The 16,671-nt window shown below is 43.3% G+C and overlaps 1 long non-coding RNA gene across 1 annotated transcript; it reads right to left on the bottom strand.

Annotated features, from left to right (window-relative positions):
- Positions 1–6,400: 6,400 nt before the first annotated feature.
- LOC120598759 (uncharacterized) lies at positions 6,401–10,885 on the bottom strand. The gene is made up of 4 exons (XR_005651742.1): positions 10,756–10,885; positions 10,110–10,283; positions 9,772–9,896; positions 6,401–9,473 (listed from the first exon to the last, which is right to left on the bottom strand). It is a non-coding gene; the product is annotated as an uncharacterized LOC120598759 (long non-coding RNA).
- Positions 10,886–16,671: the final 5,786 nt, after the last annotated feature.

Raw genomic sequence — 16,671 nt, 5'->3', positions numbered from 1 at the left:
CAGTAACGAGGCCTCTGCTGCCTCTGGCTCTGGCTCTGTGTAGGCTCAGCACCCTGGGGTGCACAGAACCCCCTGGGAGAGTGAGCACGGTCAAGGTTATGGGGCGTTTCAGGGAAGCCTGCTTCGGACACCTTCAGGCTTTCAGTAAAACGACCTTAGTGATGCCCCATCTGACAGAAGGAGAAGTGAGAAGAGAAAGAAGCTGTGATTTCACACGAGAGCTCTTCGCCATAGAAACTGTCCGTGCTCTGTGCGTGGAGAGTGGCTGGGATTTGCCGCTTGTATTTTGCCAGCCGATTTGGTGTCTGGATTTCCCTGCCTGTGGGCTGTGGCTGCCTCACGAGGTGCGTAGAGATCACTTTCTGATAACACCGTCAGACGCCGGCTGGGTCCTTTTCATTCCTGCACTGCTAGGAACATAGCGATATGTCAACATCACCCCCGGGAGGGCTTTTCTTCTAGCCCTTTCCAATCTAACAGTGCCGTGTCTCCTCGCTGCGGCAGAAATGGGTGTGGCACTGGAAGCGAGATCCAGCCATTGCTAAATACCTCTAGCGGCCCATTGTCGAGCCAGGCCCTTGGCAGATATTCATTCTCTCACTGGTTTTTGAATAGGCTCTCCACACTGCCCAGCTGGCCTGCTCCTTTGCGGGGCGAGCTCACTTTCCCTTCCCTAGAGGGCAGCTTCCTGCCTACTCATTTGTCCCCCAAGCTCTCTTCTCCCCCTCAGCTGATGACTTGTATGTACTTCGTTGGGATAATAGGAGACACCAGACTCCCTTCATTTCCCACTACCCAGTTGGACAGCTTGCCTGCCCCTGCCCCACGCTCTCCTCTCTTTTCTTCCTCCTGTCAAAGGCCAGTGCTGGGACTCTGGGTCCTGTCACCGCTCGGTCGTCCTTTCTAAGGCGTCAGTTCTTCTCTCATGGGTATCATCAGTGTTTGTGGCAAGGGCTGGGCTGAGCTGGAGACAGAGTGCTGAGCGGCCACGTGTCCGATCAAAGCCAGAAGCCCCCAATGAAAGCAACGACGAGGGCTCTCACCACTTACTGCAAAGTGCAAGCAAGGAGATGCCCTCGTTCCCTGGGTGAGACCAAGTTGCTTAACCTCTCTGTGCCTTAGTTGTAGGACAGGAAACCATACACAGAGAGTGCTGGGTAAGGACCGGCTACTACTGCTGCTGCATCGCTCCTTCGGGCCAGGTGTGCACGTAGTCCCCAGAGGAAGGGCGGGGGGAGGGGGTCGCAGCTGTCTGCTGTTTCCTGTTTTTGTAGAATTGTTCAACTCAATCGCGAGTCTGTCTTGGCCATGATTTCTCCTGCTCAGAGACTTCACCTACATGTGTCTAGCCTTCTCGGCATATTTTTCAGTCACACACCAAGGGCATTAAATTTAGGCTCCTGAGGCACCAGCCCATTAGCAGGTAGCCGTTTAATAAAGAGTCTGATGGGCGTGGAAACAAAGGCATCGTTTGGTGTCGGCGTGGTCCAGCCAGGAGCAGTGTGGCTGGCGGGAGACAGGAAGAAAATCACATTGAATCTTTGTTGCATGAGACAGACTTTTTTTTCTTTTTCTTTTTCAGGGAAGTGAAGTTGGCTAACGCATTGTCTGAACTGGAGAGCTCAGGACACAAGACAGCACAGGCAGGCCTGCAAGCAGGCCCCCTACTTGCTGAGGACAGGGTGGTGTCAGGTTCCCATAGAGTCAACTGGGAGGGCCGCCTGCTCTCCCACCTTCTAAGTACAAAGAAGAGGTCAGGATAAAACAGCAGAGCCTTTCACTGTTGCATTATTTTTCTGTGGCCGCCTTAACAAATTACCACCAGCTGAGTGATTTAAAACAAAAGACATGTATTCTCTCACAGTTCTGGACGCTGGAAGTCTAAAATCAAGGAGCAACAGGGCCGAGCTCCTTCCAGAGGTTCTGGGGGGAGTCTTCCTGGCCTCGTTCCTAGTTTCCGATGGTGACCTGCGATCCTTGGTATTTCTTCTCTTGGAAGACATGTCACTCCAATCTCTGTTTCTGTTGTCACATGGTCTTTTCCCTGTGTGTGTCTGTGTGTCTCTTCTTATAAGGACTCCAGTCAATATTTTAGGATCCACCCACATCTAGTATGACCTCATCTTAAATTAACTAATCATACCTGCCAAGACACTATGTTCGAATAAGGCCACATTCTGAGATTTCGAGTGGACATGAACGTTCAGGGGACACTGTTCGACTCAGTGCAACTACCAGTGACTCTCATACATTCATCTTCACCCTCATTATAGCTCTGAGGTCCTCCCGAAACCTGGAGCCATGAAGAGCTGATCGTGTTCCGGTTCTAGGATTTATGCTTTATTAGCACAAAACCGGGAAATGGAGTGAGCCCGTCTGTGAGCAAACCATCAATGCCGATGAGTCTCGAGATGCACCGTTTGTCATCCTCCTCCTCTGACCATCCTAAACAGGTTTATAGACCCCACCGGGTACGAGGGTGGGGAGGCTCCCCAGACCTCACCTCGCCCAGCTCAGCCTCCCTCCCAGGTCAGCCGCGACTGATGGGCTGTGTGCTGGGAAGGAGAGCACCTTGTGGGGGGCGCGTTCACTCTGACACCGAAGGGACTGATGGCGACCTCCGCCCGCCTCCATGCACCCATCTTCGCTGTTCTGCTTTCTCATCAGCCTTTGACAAGACAGCCTGGAAAGGGTTCAGCTCCCTCCCTCTCCCCAAGTCACATCCCCAGTTCCTTTGAAGCATCTCTACCCTGTCACCCTTTCCACAGGGTACTGCGGGACCTAAATATAATTTTCCATGTATGACCTGACGCAGACCCTAGACACTTTGTGTGTCTCTTCCTTCTTGTTTCAAACCTTTTCCTTTGCAGTAATTTAAAACTGATAGAAAGTTGTAAGAATCATACAAAGAACTGCTTTATACCCTGTACCCAGGTGCACCGATTGGCACGCGGTGTTTCTTTAGAAAACAGGATGGGCCGATAACAAGACCGTGAGACCGTCACAGACAATTACCACGGACGTGCTCCAGATCATTTTTAATTTTCGCCTTCTCCTTTTCGGCACTTACCGTGAGAACTTCAATTCAATGAGAAACCTCTGGTAAGGACATCGTGTTTGCTTTAGTCCATCATTGCCACTTGTTACAGTCTTGCTGAATGTCTCGTTTAATGTGTTCATTGATCATTTTAGCTTTATCTTATTTGCAGATTTGAAAGAAATGGCTTCTAGACCTTTATTCAGTTTGTTGATTAAATGAATGAAAATGCTCCCGGGTGTACCTTCCTTGTGCCACGTGAAGTGATTAACTGATTGATCTTTGGCCACCAATCTTTCTAACTATGTTATTATCTAGGATATATTTCCTCTTCTTTTCCACTTGGTTATCATTAAGACGTTGGTACACGAGCTATCCAGATATCCCATGTTAGTGGTAGCAGTTTCCAAACTATGCTTCTTGACTAGCATCTGTGAATATTTATAGATATTCTTCCAAACAAAGATCTCATCATCAAATGTTTAAAAATGATATGTACTTCATTCTCCCTCTGGGAAAATTCACGATATGTGCTAGCATATGACATGTTATGAAAAGTCTTGCAATAGTAATACATTTTCAAACCAATTTTGTCCAACCAATTGCTCCACAAATGCCTCCATTCATCAAGTTCTCTTTTTATGGTTACCATTTTCAGGAACACTGGTGCTATGAGGAAACACTGTGAAGCAAAAATGGTCTATAATATTTCATTAATTCACTGTACGACTTACTCCATCCGTAGAACAAAGCGAAGTGGCTTAGACAGTGTTCAAAACCACCCATTGAATAATCAGTCCTAGACATTCACTTTTTTTCTGGTGAGTCAGCATTAATCCTAATAGTTTTTAGTTTCCCACATCTTGCTTTTTCCCTCTTTCTGAAAATGCGGCAGTTCTTTGTCTACATCTACAGTATTGTCATCTTCTTAGTCACCATAATTTCTCCAATCTCACTGGCCAGGTTCCGCAAGCACAGTTGTGGATTCTGTTTGGCCTGGGAGGCCATGTATCGTCAAGTGGCTTTGTCTTTGCTCTGGAGGGGCGTCTAGGGTAGATAGATGTTAAATATTCTACCAAGGTCACTCAGCTAATAATGACAGAGCCAGAATCAGAACACAAGCCAAGCTGCCTGCAGAGCACAAAGTAACTTCCCCATCTGAGTCTCCTGTGGCTGCTATAACCAAGTACCACAAATTATGTGGTTTTAAAACAATAGAAATTTATTCTCTCACAGTCCTGGAGGCCAGGAATCCAAAATTAGTAGCACTGAGCCCAAATGAAGGTGTTAGCAAGGCTGCCCTCACTCCAGAGGCTCTAGGAAAGGATGAACCCATTCTTTGCCTATTCCAGATTCTTGTGGTTCCAGACAGTCCTTGACTTGTGGCCACATCACTCCAATCTCTGCCTCTGTGGTCGTATCATCCTCTTCTGTCTGTGTCATCTGCTTCTGCCTCTCTTGTAAGGACAATTGTAAGGGTGTTTAGGGCCCATCCTGATAATCCAGGATAATGTCTTCATCTCAAGACCCTGAACTTTAAAAAATTAAAAAAAAATTATTTTTCAATTATCTTTGGCATACAATATTATATTAGTTTCAGGTGTACCACATAGTGATCAGACATTATATAACTTACAAAGTGATCACCCTAGTAAATCTAGTCTCCATCTGATACCATACATAGTTATTACAATATTATTGACTATATTACTTATGCTACACCTTACATCCCCATGACTGTTTTGTAACTACCAATTTGTACTTCTCAATCTCTTCCCCTTTTTCACCCAAACATCCAAACCCCTCCCATTGGGCAACCATCAAAACGTTCTCTGTATCTATGAGTTTGTTTCTGTTCTGTTTGTTTATTTTGTTCTTCAGAGTCTACGTGTAAGTGAAATCATATGGCATGTGTCTCTCTCTGTCAGACTTACTTTACTCAGCACAATACCCTCTAGGTCCATTCGTGCTGTTGCGGATGGCAAGATTTCACTTTTTTTTTTTTTAATGGCTGAGTTGTATATATGTACCACCCATTCTTGATCCATTCATCCATTGATGGACACCCAAGTGGCCTCTATATCTAGGCTATTGTAAATAATGCTGCACTGAACACGTGGATTCATATGTTTCTTCAAAGTGGTGTTTTAGGTTTCTTAGGATAAATACCTGTAAGTGGGATTACTAGGTCTTCTTTGTCTCTTGTTTTAGCCTTTGCTTTAAAGTGTATTTTGTCTGATACAAGTATTGTTACCCCAGCTTTTCCCCCCATTTTTGTGAAATATCTTTTTATCTGAAATGAGTCTCTTGTAGGCAGCATGTGTAAAGGCCAAACATGTCCCAAATGAAAGAACAGAACAAAGCTCCAGAAAAAGAACTAAGCAAAATGGAGACAGACAATTTACTAGATTCAGAGTTCAAAGCACTGGTTATGAGAATGCTCAATGAACTTAGGGAAAGAGTAGATGAACTCAGTGAGAACTTTAACAGAGAGATTAAAAAATGGAAAAATGGAGATAGAAAACATGAAAAAGAACTAATCAGAAATGAAGGGTGCAATAACTGAAATGAAGGAAACGTTAGAGGGAATTAACAGTAGATTAAATGAAGCAGAAAATCAAATCAGCGATTTAGAAGATAAGATAATAGAAAACACTCAATCAGAACAGCAAAAAAAAAAAAAAAAAAAAAAAAAAAAAAAAAAAAAAAGGAAGATAGTTTAAGGGGCCCCTGGGACAACATCAAGCATACCAGCATTTGTATCATAGGGGTACCAGAAGGAGAAAACAGAGAACAAGGAATTGAAAGCTTATTGAAGAAATAATGATGGAAAACTTCTCTAACCTGGTGAAGGAAACAGACATACAAGCCCAGGATGTGTAGAGAGTCCCAAAGAAGATGAACCCAAAGAGGCCCAAACCAAGATACATCAAAAGTAAAATGCCAAAGATTAAAGACACAGAGAGAATCTTAAAAGTAGCAAGAGAAAAGCAATTGGTTACCTACAAGGGAGCTCCCATAAAACTGTCAGCTGCTTTCTCAACAGAAACTTTGCAGGCCGAAAGGGATTGGCATGAAATATTCAAAGTGATGAAAAACAAGAACCTGCAACCAAAATGACTCTACCCAGCAAAGCTATCATTTAGAATCAAAGGACAAAAACAAACAAACAAACAAACAAATAATAGAATCAAAGGACAGGTAAAGACCTTCCCAGAGAAGAAAAAGCTAAAGAAATTCATCACCACCAAGCCAGTATTACAGGAAATGTTAGAGGGACTTTTTTAAGAAGAGGAAGAAGAAGAAAAAAAGATAAAAAAATATGAATAATAAAATGGCGATAATTAGTTTATTGGCAACAATACATATTTAGCAACAGTCAGTTTAAATGTATATGGATTAAACGCTCCAATCAAAATATGCTGCTTACAAGAGAGTCACTTCAAGATCCTGAATTTAATCCCATCTGCAAAGACCCCTTTTGCAAAGGCCACATTCACAGTTTCCAGAGATTAGGACTTGGCTATCTCCTAGAGGGCCATTTTTCAGCTGACCACAGCACCCCATCCTACTGCCTAATTAATCTCATGATTTAACTAATTAATGCATGATGCCCTGTGTACCAAGTGGAGAAACGTCGCCTTCATGATGGCTCAGTTATGGAAAAGCTGAGAGGTGCTGAAACCTCAGACTGTAGCAAAGTCATCTCCAAATGTTTTAGAACAAATTAAAGCTGCCACTAAGGCACAGTAAAGAGGAAGAGGCCCTAAGAATTGAGATCATGGCTGTATAGTAACATGGAAAGATGAAAGAGAAGTGTAACTAAATAAACGTTTATCCGTTATTGTTTTTTGAGCCCAGACGCAAGAAGGATTTATTCAAAGATTCAAAGTGGGTCCACAGCCAAAGGCAATTGTTTCAGAGCAGCTAGAGCCTTCTAAAAAGAATGCCCCGGAGACTGTAGTCCCAGAATGAGCCAAGAATCTTTTAGATTTAAGAAGCCACATTTGCAGCAGGAAAAACAAAGAGAGGCGGCCCTTTGCTCTGAGTCGAAGGTGTTTTGTAAATGGAGCACCCAGAGGAAGCATAACAATTCACCTGCTATTTTTGCTTTTGGGTTTCGCCATCAAAGAGACTAGTCAGACAGGAAAGGACAGATGAGGCCACGTGCTGCAAGGCAAATCAAAGCAGGAGACAAGCCTAGTAAGGGACATTGGAATGAGCTCTTATCTTCCAGGCTAGAAGACTTTGCAAATTGGACTTTGGAAACATCCCCAAAATATCTGAGAAATACGGGAAATGCTGCTGGAGAAGGGCCGAAGGAGTGAGGATGAAGGAAGCACCAGGGAACTGTTAGCAGATCAGAGTCCTCACGTCATGAAATTATCCAGTCTGACTCATAATGGAGAGAATCCATTAACCATGGCCCCAAGGAACAGAGTGAAGAAATGAAATGGAGCCGTTATGGTCAAGCTGCTCAATTACTAAAATCGAGAAGGTCAAGGCCCGAGGAAATGATTCTATTCTTGTTTTAACTAGTCTGAGAATTTAAATTTTTGAAATTTCCAGTCCATGCCTGGATATATACCAGATCTCCAGATAACCCCTGACTACCCATTACAGGACTCAGTATCCAGACCACCTGAGCTCCATCATCTAGACCACCTCTAGGTGCCCATGCTCCAGATCACCTGACATCTGACTGATAATGGTCCTGGACCATTTCTAGGGCTAGGGATGTGGGACTAGTCATTCTCAAGAAAGCACTTTTTACTATAAGAACTCTTAACTTTTCTTTCTTCCTGGCAACACTTCTGGAGTTTTGCTCATTTTTGTTTAGTTGCGTTTCTGGTTTGCAAACCTTAAGACTCTTGAACAAATCTCTATCATTGCTTTCTAGAAAAGCCTCCAGAATATTTCTGAGTTTATTTGACAGCCCAGAGAATAGTTCTGATTTGGGGGACATTTGCTGGAGATGGAGATTTTTAGTTGAAAAAGCAATAGGGAGATTTATCCAACAGAGACAGATTGAGCCAGCTAAACACTCACTCCTCTCTTTGAGTGTTTATCTCCTCCCTTCTCGAGGAGAATCAAGAGTGTATATGTCTTGAAACCACTGGATTCAATTCTTGGGAGTCCCCTCCTTCCTTTCTCTCCTCCCTTCTTGCCCTGAGCCATCCCTCTAGCCTACATCTCTCACCTCCCAGCATTCTTCCTCTTCGATGCAAATGAGGCAGGTGAAGACATGGAGCTCATGAAGGGAGATCCAGACAGCTCTGGATCAGCTGAAGGGATGGAAGCAGAAATCATAAGAGAGAAGAGAATGATTAAGGAAGAAGAAACAAGGAGTTAGTTTGGGGAGAAGGCAGTAATTACAAACACGTAAAGCTTTACTAAGAAATGTAAAGCCCCATCTCACGGTGACTGTCAGGGTCATTAGTGGACTGGGGAAGATGGGCTGCAAAGAATAGAGAACTTTAAATCTGCAGAAATCTCAGCGACTATCTATTAGCACCTTTGTTCCAAGTGCTGGGGAGACAAGGATGAGACTAGAACATGGTCTCATCTCTTTGATAACTAATGGTGGCAACAGACACTGTGAAAAGGTGGTTTAAAAGTGCAGAACTGTTTTGGAAAACAGTCTGGCAGTTCATCAAACATCTAAACATGAAGTTATTATTTATGAGACCCAGCAATTCTACCTCTAGGTGCCTAACCAAAAAAGAGAACAGATGTCCACACAAAAACCTGTACACAAATGTTCGCAGCAGCGTCGTTCATAGTAATCAAAACGTGGAAACAACTCACATATCTATTAACTGATGAATGGATAAACAAAATGTGGTATATCCCTACCGTGGAATAGTATGTAGTAATAAGAACAAATGAAGCGTCACCACATGTTACAGCATAGACGAACCTTTCACTAAATGAAATGCTGAATGAAAGAAGCCAGTCACAAGAGATCGTGTACTGTATCATTCTCCTTATAAAAAATGTCCGGAAGAGGCAAATCCATTGACACAGAAAGTAGATTAGTGGTTGCCTAAGGGCTGGGAGGGAATGGGAAGAATGGTGAATGACTGCTAATGGGTAGGGGGCCTCCTTTTTGGGGTGATGAGAGAGTGATAATGATCGCACAACTCTGTGAATATACTGAAGACTTTTGGCTCGAACACTTCAAATAGGTGAGTTGCATGTGGTCTGAACTGTATCTCAGTAAAGCTGGTTTGGTTTTGTTTGTCAGGGTTAAAATTGCAGCACACACAGGATGCTGGTGATGACAAAGGTGGGCCACTCACTCACTCCAGGGCTTGCCACAAGCTTCCTGTGCTCTTCGCACTGACATCAATGGCACCGCTTCTCTGCTCTGCTTCTGCTTCCGCTTCCGGGAGGCCCTCCACTGCTGTAATCAGCCGCAAAAGCTTCCTCCGGTCTAAAACGAGAACAATCCAAGTGTGACCATTTCCTTGTTTAAGTAAAACAATCAAATGCGATCCGTTGTCATTTTCAAAAAACCATATTTTCTAGCCATGAGTTCTACATGGAACTTCTGGAAGGCTGAAACAAGAAAGAGAAAATACTGATCTTTTTGGTTTAACTTTTCTCCACCCTGGATGCACCCTGGAATAACTGGGGGTAGTTTTTAAAAACAGTGCTATCGGATCCTGCTCCAGAGAGTGGGGGTTGATTGGCCAGGGCGTGGGCTGGGCCCAGACACTTCTAAGACTCACCAGGTGGCTGCAGTGGCTGTGAGAGGAGAAACAGGGCGATTTGAAGATGAATCCGGGGGTGGGGGGCTGGGTGGGCTGTGAGCCCCTTGAGGAAGTGTGGCGAGCTCCTTTCCCACAAGACTGGGCTGCCAGAAAGAGCCAGAGAAAGAAAGAATCAGGAGAAGGGGAAGGGGGAAAGGAGGGGAGTTTGGCAGAGGCCTTTCACACGAAGAGGACACGTTTCTGCTGCAGCGTCTTAGTGGTGGCTGACAAGATCACCTGCCGAATCCCCCTCTCGTCTCAGAATTCTTGGACATTCTCTCACAAGTGGGGTTCTGTCCTCCGTCTTCACTTCCTACCTGCAAAGTTTGCAGCCTCAGCAGCAGATAGGTTGCCCACATCCTCCTCCATACGTCTGGGTTCCAGAGACTTGACGATGCCACAAAATCTACCCTGAGTACCAGCAAGGTGCAGGTCGTGATGCTTGTCACACATCCAGGTTGAGCTCTTTTGTTCCATGGTTTCAGAGGCTGCTGTGGAAGGTTCAACCACAAAGAACAAATTAAAGATTGTAAACGTCAAGTGTTTTTCAGAGGCTGGCCCACTGTAAGCACTTTCTACATGCTACCTTTGTCAATATAATTACTTATTTGAGAAAAGAAAAAAGAAGATTCATGTATATTTGAGAAGACACCTCAAATAGTTCCATGATGTGAAAAAGAGATCTGAGAAATTCTGCAGAGTAAAGACCTCTGAGTGCCTGAGCTGACAAAGCAAGAATGCAAATAAAAAAGAATCAGCTGGAAAGTTAGCCAGGGCAGGAATTGGTTCCCCAGTGTCCTCGCCAGCATCCTCATGATGCAGTGTGAACGCCATTAGCCCTCTTGACGATGGCAAAGTTTTAACAGTGATTCTAGATGAAGAACATCTAGAACTTTGCCTCTTCTTCCCCGCAGCCTCTCCAGGTAAGCCCCACGGACACAGGCTCAGCCCATCTTCACTCACCAGCCAGTGTGGACATTCTGGCGCTCAGCATTTCTCTGCTGTTTTGGGGCCCCCTCTCAGCAAGTCAGTGTCCCCTACGTGGATGTCCCCCAACAACACCTTCCCTGTCAAGCTGCAGTAGAAATGTTACCTAGCAGACAGAAAGATATGGAGACAAAGCAATTTATAAGGTTAAACAGCAAAATGAGTGTGAAATGCCCAGATTTTTTTTCTGAGACAGAGACCAAGTATCAGCTGGTTATGAGAAAATTGTGTGTATTGTGGGAATTGAATACATGTTGGAATGGTGACAATTTGTAAGCATTTGTATATTCATTACAATTTTCCCCAACATTTTATTTGGAAAACTTTTAAACCTAGAGAAAAGCCGAATGTCTAGATGTTCTTCATCTAGAATCACTGTTAAAACTTTGCCACATTTGCTTTCGCTTTCTCTCTCTCTCTCTCTCTCAATCTCTCTCTCTCTCTCTCATTTTAGCATCTCTGACATTTCGATGTGTCTAACAATCGATAGTGAGGCATAGCTTAAGTGACAACATTTTCTTTCTTTTTTTCCCCAGCGGTTCAAATAACTAATGGTGCATTGACATCTTAGATTCAATAGACAAAAGAATTGGTAATATGATCAGCACAGTGTCTGGCTCATCGTCAATGCTACACAAATGTTAGCTATTATCACTATCCTAATATGATGGTGACTTTGTCTAGTTCTCCTATGGCTTTGTCAATTAGATCTATTTCGAATCTATGTTGTTAAGCTCATGTATTTTTTAAAACTGTTATCTTCCTGACGAACTGGAACTTTTTATGATTACATAATGGTCCTCTTTAACTCTAGTAATGCTTTTTGTCTTCAAATCTATTTCGTCTAATAATAATATAGCGAAATCAACTTTCTTGGTTAGAATTTGCTGGGTATATTCTTTCCCTTCTTTTTAGTTCCAATTGTTCTATATCCTTAGATTTTCTGTGGGTCTTTTAAGAAGAGCTAAAGATTTACTATTATTTTGAAAAGTATTGCCTGACAATATTGTCTTTTACTGTACTATTTAGTTCATTTTCTTTTGGATTTATTTCTGTCATATTACCGTTTGTTTCCATTTGTTCAGCTTATTTATTTATTTATTTTTGAAGCATCTTCTTTCCTCCTTTCTCGTTGGAGTAATCTCTTGACTGAGTAATTTTTCTCATTTCACTTTTCCTTCAGTACAGAGTGTCTCAGGCTCTACTCTGACATTTTGGGCCAGATAATTCTTTGTTGTATGTGGGCTGCCTTGTGCATGGTTGGATGTTTCACGGCATCCCTGGTTTCTGCTCACCCCTCCAGCTGGAACAATCAAAAATGTTTCCAGACATTATCAAATGTCCCCCTGGGGGGGCAAAATCGCCCCTTTCCCCAGTTGAAAACTACTTCTCTAATGATGAGTTTTCTTTAGAAATGTTAACATATTTAACTCATCCACGTCTCAAATTAATCTTCATTCTTCTTTGAAACACAACAAGAATTTTAAAACACTTGATCTTCAATTGTTCCACTTTTTGAGCTTTACCTGTTGTTTTTAAAACCCAGAATACACGATTATTGTTTTATACAGCCGACATTTGTTTGGATTTACTCACGTATTTATTTGTTTCTTTCCTATATTTGTTCTCACATATCATAACTTCCATCTCGGAATGGTTTCCTTCTGTCTAAAATACATTCTTTAGATCTTTGTCTAATAAAGATCTTTTGATGTCAAATACTCTCAACTTTTATTTGTCTGAGTCTTTGTTTTATCTGTTTTCCTGAAAGATGTTGTTTTGGCAGGTTATCCAATTCTAACTTGACAAGGATTTTTGATGCACTTGGAAGGGGTTTATCACTCCTTGGCTTCTATCCCTGCTGAGAAATCCTCCATGGTTTCCCCGTTTTTCCTTTGAAGGCAATCTGCCTCCGCTGTCTCTGACGGCCTGCGGTTTCCCTCTGATCTGACTTCTGATTTGCTCAGCTTGGGATTTGTTGGGATGCCTGAATTTGTAAACTGGTATATTTCATCAGCTATTATCTTTTCAAATATTCAAACGCAGGCATACGTGGGACATGTTGTGGGCTTCGGTCTGGGACGCCACAATAAAGCAAATATCTCAATTGAATGAGTCACGTGAATTTTTTTGGTTTCTCTGCACATATAAAAGTGATATTTACTCTATACTGTAGCCTATTATGTGTACAATAGTGTTATGTCTAAAAAAAAGTATATACCTTAATGAAAAATACTTTCTTGCTAAAAATTCTATCATTGGAGTCCTCGGCAAGTTGTAATCTTTTTGCTGATGAAAGATCTTCGATTTGTTAAAAATGCAGTATTTGCGAAAATAATAATTACCTTACCCTCCCCATGATGAGTAATTTTATGTGTCAACTTGACTAGGCCAGATATTTGATCAATCAACACCAGTCTGAATGTTGCTGTAAAAGTATTGTTTTAGATGAGATTACAATTTAAATCGGTAGACTTTGAGTAGAGCACACTGTCCTCTGTAATGCGGGTGGGTCTCATCCAATCAGGTGAAGGCCTTAAGAGGAAAAAGACTGAGGTCTCCAGAGGAAGGGGCGATTTTGCCTTGAGACTACCTTGGAGCTGAGATATCATCTCTTCCCTGGGTCTCCAGCCTGTCAGTTTGCCCTACATGTTTTGAACGTGCCAGCTTCCACAATTGTGTGAGTTGGTTCCTTAAAATAAAATTTTCTCTCTGAGTGTATATACACACAAATATCTTATTGGTTTTTTTCTCTGAAGAACCCTGACTAATATACTCCTCCTTCTGTCCAGTTGACTTTTTCTCTCTTCAGCTGTGTCTAATCTGTTATTAAGCTCATCCTCTGACTTTTACATTTCGAGGATTATATTTTTTATTTCTAGAGGTATATTTGGTCTCCCCACAAAAACGTTTGGTCATTTCTTGGTGTGTGATGGATTGTGATTATTGCTCCCGATTATTCTCGCCCTTCCTTATAAGAGAATTATACATTCCTACCTATTGCTCTGCAACTTGCTGTTCCTCCCTGGGGAGCAGTACACTTCCCTGCTCTGTTGATATTGGACTTTGCCATGTCTTTGGCCAAAGGGATGCAGGCAGAAGTGATCTGCTTCATGTCTAAGTAAATGCTTCAAGAACTATTGTGGGGGTTGTACTTCTTTCTCCATTTGGAATGTCCTTCAGCCTAGATCCTAAAATGGAGAAGTCACTGAGGTTAAATCAGAACCACAGTTGACATCCAATTGCACATAAAATGAGAAATGAGGCTTTGTTTTTGAAAGTCATGGAGATTTGGGGTTTATGTGTGAGTACCACAAAGCTGAATAATTCAGCCTCTCATGCTTTCCTGATATTACCAATGCCTTCTTGTATTTATTTAACCATTTTAAGCATGCTGTATAATCTCTGAGTGTTTATATCATGATTTAAAGTCTTTGTAGGTGTGGCTTAGCTGCCTGTAGTGTCTGACGGTTCTTGTTCATGATGTTTTCCTTTTGGGTTTTGTGATTTCTAACAGCTAACCCTGAAGTTTTATTTGACCACCCGGATAGTCTGCAGTAGGGGCTGCAAACCTACTATTTTGAGATTATAACTTCTCAGGAAAGATACATTTTGCTCCTTCACTTAGAAACCAAAACCAAAACCGAAAAGGTTTCCTTATAGTCCCTGGTGGGGATGTGTAGCAGGCTGAATAATGACCCCAAAGATGCCAGGTAGTATTCCCCGGCACCTGTGAATGTGACCTTATTTGACAAAAGGGTCTTTGCAGATTAAATTAAATAATTTGAAATGGAGAAATAATCCTGGATTGTCTGGCTGGGCCTTAAATGCAACCGTGAATGTCCTTGCGAGAGGCAGGGGAAGACACACATACAGATGAGGTGATGTGACTATGGGGGCAGAGATTGGAGTGATGCCACGAGCCAAGGAATAAGGCATTTGGAAAAGACAAGGAATGGATCATCTTCAGGACCTCTGAAGACTTCTTTGACACCTTGAATTCAGCCTATGGATACTGATTTTTGATGTCGGGCCTCCAGAACTGTGAGAGAGAGAATAAATTTCGTTAAGTCACCCAGTTTGTGATACTTCGTTATGGCAGTGACAGGAAACTAATATAGAATGGGATAGTTCACCCTTATAGGAGAGGTGGGGGGTGGCTCTTTGAGATTTCAGATTTATGGGGAGGTCTCTTTTCGACCCCACCTTGGGTGAGCCCTCAGCTTTGTCTTTTGTCCCCCAGGAAACATTTGAAATATTGCTTTTGAAACATAACATCCAGCAATTTATTGGATATCATTTGAGGGTCAGGAAGATTGCCTAGTCAGCCATATTGCAGGAAATGGAAGTCTAAATGTGTCCTCCCTGTCACTAAGATTGCAGACAGCTTGTGGCCAAATAACAGATATGTCCCCTTACTACTTATCATGCCAGAGACATGAGCAGATCTCATCATTAAAGATCTCATTGTTAAAGAGGCAGTTAAGAGAGTTATTAATGGAGTCATTAGGAGGATGGTGAGTATGTGGGAGGACTCGTTTTCAGCACTAAACAAATACCTATCAGAGTTAGGGGATGTGTGTGCAGGGTGGAAGTGAGCAGACAGTAGATAGTGCATTTCTCAGTGTGGTAAGAGTGCTTGCTTACTGAGATGCCTCTGGTTCCACCCCACAATGCAAAATACAGGGGTGTTCCCCAGCAGGGTGAGGCAGGCGCTCCTTTGTCAGCTGCTGGCCCAGAGGGGCCCATGCCTTTCTTTCCCTTCATCTTCCCCGGCACCGTGTCTCCATCTTTGGTAGGAGACTGTCAGCCCCCCAGCCTCTGGCTGGCCAATCCCATGCTTCAATTGTCCCCCTCAGAAGCCCTTCAATTGTCCCTCCCACCCGCAGAGGGGAGGTGCCACTGTCAGTTTCTCTGTTAGGAAACCATGGGAAGGGATGTCTCCTTCCTGTCTTACTCCTGAGCCTGACTGGGTAGAGTCTGCAGACCAGGACACCTACAGCCACTCCATTTTGCTCTCAGACGCCTGCTCAGGGTTTTGGTTGCAACCATTAGAAACCGACTGGCTGAAATAAGCACAAAGAGTTTCTCAATATGATGTTGGGGAGCTCACAGAATCTCTAAAAGGGTCAGAGAAACAGCCTCAGGGGTTGGGTCGCGGACACAGGTGGGAACAATGTCCAAATCAGACCCAGTCTGGTGGGGACATCATTCCTGCTAGTGTTGGGGCCCTTTGGCTACTGGACGCTTCTACCGGAAACCCTGCCTCTACTGCTGAGTCCTCTGTCTTCTCCCTCCAAGCTGGGCGGGAGCCCAGGCTGTGTGCCTACACCCCAGCAGTAAGGGCGTGGAGAAATGAGCAAGCGCCACTTTGAGCCATTAGATAGGGATGGAGGTCACACTTGCAAGGCAGAGGTTCCTCAGACATATGAAGGGGAGCCAGGCGCCAGGTAGGCAAAAAGAATGCATGTCCTCTGCAGGGTTACGATAAAAATGGGGTGCCTCCATTTCTTCCCTCCTGATCCAGATGCATCCTCGGGGTGCCCAACTTTAAAGCCCTCGTGTCACTTGTCATCCAGAGAGGAAGAGCCTAACTGGGGAAGAGAATCAATTTCTCCCTAGTCATGTGACTAGCCCCAACCAGAGTAAGGAGGACAGAGAACTGAAAATATGATCACTCCCTCACAATGTGTTACTGACAATAATTTCAAAACACTGAACTGCAAAACTTCTGATCTTTTCCCCCATGCTTCATTTTAAAAATGTCGAGTTATTTCAAAAAGTGTTTTTCCTATTTTGGGGGCCTTTGACTAATCTGCTCTATGGGGCCATCTGGCACAGAAGAAGGGACATCTGTTGCTGAGCTAAGTTTGTGGAGTTAAAGTCATACCC

Source organism: Pteropus medius, unplaced genomic scaffold, assembly GCF_902729225.1.
Source record: "Pteropus medius unplaced genomic scaffold, Ma_sr-lr_union100, whole genome shotgun sequence".
In the NCBI taxonomy this organism is placed as follows: domain Eukaryota; kingdom Metazoa; phylum Chordata; class Mammalia; order Chiroptera; family Pteropodidae; genus Pteropus; species Pteropus medius.
Note: the sequence above shows the minus strand (reverse complement) of the source record. Positions and strands in the feature narration are given on the sequence as shown.